Source organism: Bidens hawaiensis, unplaced genomic scaffold (assembly GCF_021521415.1).
Source record: "Bidens hawaiensis isolate Kalapana, Puna unplaced genomic scaffold, B.hawaiensis_p1.1 tig00044683_1, whole genome shotgun sequence".
Taxonomy (NCBI): domain Eukaryota; kingdom Viridiplantae; phylum Streptophyta; class Magnoliopsida; order Asterales; family Asteraceae; genus Bidens; species Bidens hawaiensis.
Window position 1 is genome coordinate 130,488 of NW_027497931.1, and position 5,451 is coordinate 135,938.

Sequence of the window (5,451 nt, forward strand, 5' to 3'; positions counted from 1 at the left end):
TGGTAGTGTCGTAATGGATGAACACCATGTAGGGGTTGTGATAAAAGAACATATAACTAAACGAGTCATACACCTCAAGATACGCTTCAATATTTTGTTAATAGGATTAGATTTTTAGAAATTCAAATATAGGATTAGATTTTAGAAATTCAAATTTAAAGAAGTTTTGCCGAAAAAACGTTGTGAAAGATGCAGTGGGTTTCAAAACAAGTTTTGGTATTTGGCGAAACTGGTCCTCCTACTTTGCTTTATACTTAATTTAATATTTACAAAGAAACCTTTCTGTTTAGTATTTAATTTAACTAACCTCTAAACTCATTTTTTTTTCATTTTCAAAAATGTTCGACTATTTTTTTAATTAACGTTCCATGTTTAACGAGATATTAACACTTCTAATAATTGACCCCAAAATATTCAACGGTTATTACTTATTATTTTATTGTTTCGGATTTTAGTATATTACACTCACACACAAATTGCTAGTAAACTCTCTCTTTCATCTTATTTTCGGCCAAAGAGAAGGTTGAACAAGAAGGAGTTTCAAGTGTGTAAATCCTACCAAATCAATGGTGTATTGTTATTGGCTTGTGGGAATACAAGCTTGAGGGTCTTCTACTTTGAAGACCAGCCATTCAATCTTCATCTCCTTCATATATCTTAGCATCTTAAAGGTAGTATGCTAAATCACCCATATGGTTGTTTTGATAGAATGTATTATCGTATATGGATCCGGGCATTGGGTTTTATATAAAATTGGTTTTATATCAATCTAATTAACAAGATTTAAAACTTTATTATCCACTGCGTTTTTCATATAAATGAGTTTATATGAATTTGATAATCTTGTTAAAACCCAATAGTAACCCCCACACAAAAAAATATAACAACCTGTTACACATGGGGCATCGCATATGCACATGGGGTAGCGCATATGCACTAATAACCCGTTAGACACCACACCAAACACTACAAAACAATACGACGGGATAATTTATGCGAACCCGTGACAACGCGCGGGCACTTTTGCTAGTAATAATAAAATAAGTTAGGTAAGGAAGAGACTTGATGTTTTATGCGAATCAGGTTCAATTCCTGTCTTTGTCATTTAGTTTCGGCGACACCAGGTGTGAGACTCAACGAGTATGTGACGTTCACTAGTTGGATTCTTGAACTGAACAAATTTTATTTCACCGCACTTTCGTGTCGTGCCTTTGAGCAAGTGTTCACGTGCATTGGCCTTAGGTGAAGGTTTTTACAGTCGAGTGTATTCAGATGTGATTAATTTAGCCGGTAGCCTATTTGTTAAAAAAATAATAAAATTTAATTGAAAGAAATATAATATTTAATTAATAGGATTTTGATTAAATAAAGAAACTTGGAGAGCAAGTTAAGTTTCATGATAACGATATTATAAAAGGGTTGATATATCCAGGCGCATTAGATTAGAGTAACTGCAAATCGTTAACGCGTTTCGATTTCATCCCTTGAGGTATCAATCTTGTTCTTCTTCTTCTTCGTATATAAATATAAATATAATATTGATTACACTCTTTCATTCAGTCAATTAGGGTTTCTGCTTTCGCTTCTTTTTTGGTACAAATTAGGGTTCGTAATTATGTTAATCCGTTTGGGTTAGTTTTTAATGTTGTTTTTCATGGGTAGTCGATCGATAGTATTTTTTAACAGTTCAATTACTTGCTTTCGTTCGTTAACGTACATTCCTGATTTTTTTATTGGTCTGTGAACATGAAAGTCTGAAAGAGAAAGCACTGAGATTTGATAACAATGGCAGAAGAAGAATATGATAATCAACTTGAGCTTGAAGTAGCCAATGTATGTGTTGGACCCTTCATTACTTGATGATGATTATCGTCCCATGTTCAAGATTTAAGATTATCTAGTGTCTAATGAACATCAGCATATACATACATATATATATATATACCACATGTATTAGTTAACAATTATATAACTAGTAGGTGTTTTAGTCTCTCAACCCTATATGAGATTGATAAATCCAGGCTCGTTGATTTAACAACAACTCGAGACTTATTGTGTCTGTTTTCTTATTTGCTAATAATAAAAGGCTTTTCTCATTGTTGTTCAAAATATATTATTATGCAGCTTGCACCATTTGACGCGACAAAAAAGAAGAAAAAGAAGGTTGTTATTCAAGATCCAGCTGATGATACCATGGAACAGCTAGCTGAAACCTTATCTGGTAAGTGATTCTACAAACTATCATTTGCTGCATCCTTTTTTGTTTTTCTTGTAATGGTCAGTAATGCAGTTTCCGATGGCCTTGAATCCACTTTTACTGGTCTGAAAAAGAAGAAGAAGAAACTGGTTAGATATTACTTATAACTAGACTCGGGATATTTTACAAGAAAAAATGCTTTTGAACAATGCCTAAAATAATATTTTTATGTTTGTAAATTGTTGTAGATACAAGCAGATCTCCTGGATGAGGATAAAATAAATGGTGATGAAGATTTAGATAGTAAGTAGTTTTGCAATTTTCTTATTATTCTTAACAATCATTATATTTTTTTAAATGCATACTGATATGATATTTTTGTGATGTGTAGATCGTGTTGCAGAAGAACACGAACAAGGTGAAGGTATTGCTTTGGAACAAAAACTGCATCCATGGGAAGGGACTAATCGTGACTACTCGTATGAAGAGGTATACTACATTATTATTGTGGAGTATAAATAGTACTTTTGTAAGTTTCATTGGTTGCCAGTCTTAAACTTGTCACTTGCATAGTGTAAGCTGGCCTAGACTGCAAACAAACCACTTAACTGAATAAACGATCCAACACAAACAATTAAGCGAAAGGAGTTTTCATGTTTGTGTCCGTTCGTTAAGTAAATGCACGTGTTCATGTTCTTATATGTTCGCTCATTGACTATATAAACGAATGGTTCATGAACGTAGACGGTCATAGAAGAACAAACTCAACTCAGCTAACAACAACTAAAAGTAAACGAGGACATCGATCTCTTTAACAAAAAAGGTTAATAACTAAATCATGTTGTAATGGACCTAAATAGTTTAATGTATATATCAGCAAACGAAATTAAACAAACATATACTAACAAATTTGCATAGAAGAACATAAACGAACATTCATAGACGTAAATGAACGTACGAGTTATGTGTTCATGTTCGTTAGGATAATTTAAATAAAAAATGTGGCGTTCACGTTTGTTCGTTTATGAACGTTGCAGACCTATAAGTTGGACTTTACCTGGCCAAACTTGTTCAGGGAATTGATGGGGCCGTGGGTTTTTCTTGATGGGTTCTCATGACAACAAAACTAAATAGATATAGATATTTTATTGTGAACCAAATCACAAGTTTCATTGTTTAATTATTTCTTTGCATTCAGCTTCTAAGCCGAATTTTCCATATTCTACATGAATACAATCCTGAACTTGCTGGGGATAAAACGAAAACCGTCATGAGGACGCCACAAGTTCTTCGTGAAGGACCCAAGAAAACCATTTTTGTGAATTTCATGGATCTTTGCAAATCGTACGTTTTCTTTGAAGATTTTTTTTGGGTATATTTGTAAGCTACTAAGTTTCTAATTCTTATTAGTTTTTTCTTTTGTTAGGATGCATAGGCAACCGGAACATGTTATGAGCTTCTTGCTAGCAGAATTGGGTACAAGTGGATCTCTTGATGGACAACAAAGATTGGTAGTGAAGGGAAGATTTGCACCAAAAAGTTTTGAAGGGATTTTCCGGCGATATCTCAGTAAGTCACCTGTTTAGTATTCTGAATGTATATGCTGATGATATTTACTTTGGAAAATAACATAAAAAATCATTTTAGATAACCATGACCTTTTAGTTTACAAACATATCATTTGACTTATCTTATTTCAAACTAAAAAGTTGTTTCAACCAATCAAATTCTTTCACATGGCACACCTTATTGAGCAAGTGCAACAGATTTTGACTTGAACTGGCGCAGGAGGATATATCTATTGCGCCAGATGGAAATTTGTTGTGCCTGCCATGCCAAGATTGAAATCTTCAGCGGCAGTTGATTTGATAATTTTTAAATTTTAAAAGTTATATTATGTCATTTTCAGTTTCACTTTAATGACTTTAGCAAAGACCATTAGTATTTAATAATGTTTTTTCGGTTTGCAGATGAGTATGTCATTTGCAATGGTTGCAAGAGCAGGGAAACAAATCTTGAGAAAGAAAACCGAACCCGTCTGTTTTTCCTCAGATGTGACAAGGTATTTTGCGACACTCTAAAATTCTAGTTGAGAAATTGAACCTCTTTAAACATTTTTGTTTTTTTTTTCTGTGTTGCAGTGTGGTTCGAGTCGATCTGTTGCTCAGATTAAAGCTGGGTTTGTGGCTCGTGTGATAAGTAGGAAGTCCGGGAAATAATGTTTGCCCAATGCATGTTGCCACTATTTTCTGTTTGGTATTTCTGGCGTGACTTTAGTGGCTAAAGGAATTTGGTTTTCTGTTTAGAATTATCCTGTTTTGTGAAAGTTTTCCTAGTTTTTGAATTTTGAAATTTGAAATCATGTTTACAATGCATGAGAATTGTTAGTGATCCGGGCCCTTTTAAAGGTTAATATTATATCAGGAGCCGACCCCTGTTTGTGTTATATCGCATTGGTTCCTAGGATGTTAACTCGGGGTCAAAGAACCGTAAAATAATGATGGAACTGGTAACATTGCTGGCTTCACTTTAGTGCCAGTTCATGTTTTCTGTTTCTCTGGCTTCACTTTAGTGCCAATATGAATTTTTATTTTGGAGAGAATTGTTTTACAAAGTTTCTGTTTTGGTAAAGTACTCGTTTTTGAAATATTGAAATTTGAAATCATTTTTTGCTGTCTTGATACATGAGGATGGTGTTAATTAGAAGTATTCTATAAATCGACCGAACTGTAAACTGTAACTGTAGAAACATGAAATGAATTTGACCTGATCCATGACGATGTTCCCCGGTCTTCGAGATGAACGAACCACGACTTGATCTTCTTCTCCGGTAGCTTAAGATCTGCAATGGTTTTTGGGGGTGTGGAGGTGACTGCTAAGAAATCTCAAGGATCTCTTGTTTACAGACACAAAAATGGTTATGGTGGTGGCTCTTATTGAGAACAACCAACCCTTAATAAGGAGGTGGAGACCTCCTTATATAGGGAGCCTCATGGCCACCATCATGGTACCCTAATGGGCCTAGCCCAGTTAGGGTTACCTCCACAAAACCCCCTCAGTCCAATAATATTGTATTAGTCCATATAATAAAATAAGCCAGACATAATAAATTAAGGTCGTAAGCCGGGTTTAGTACCATACCCCTACAAGCCCCCCAAGTCCAGTGTTGCTCCTAGGCGTGCAAGCGTTTAGGTGGAGCGCTGGACTTCATAAGGTGTGTTAGGATATGAGGCGGTTTTTTCCTCTTTCTTCGG

The 5,451-nt window shown here is 34.6% G+C and overlaps 1 pseudogene across 1 annotated transcript; it reads left to right on the forward strand.

Moving 5' to 3' along the window:
- The first annotated feature begins 1,442 nt into the window (after positions 1–1,442).
- Positions 1,443–4,724, forward strand: LOC143595123 (eukaryotic translation initiation factor 2 subunit beta-like; annotated as a pseudogene). The gene is made up of 9 exons (XR_013146469.1): positions 1,443–1,489; positions 1,754–1,833; positions 2,125–2,346; positions 2,446–2,500; positions 2,589–2,686; positions 3,396–3,541; positions 3,624–3,766; positions 4,168–4,259; positions 4,339–4,724. The product of XR_013146469.1 is annotated as a eukaryotic translation initiation factor 2 subunit beta-like (transcript).
- The last annotated feature ends 727 nt before the right edge of the window (positions 4,725–5,451 follow it).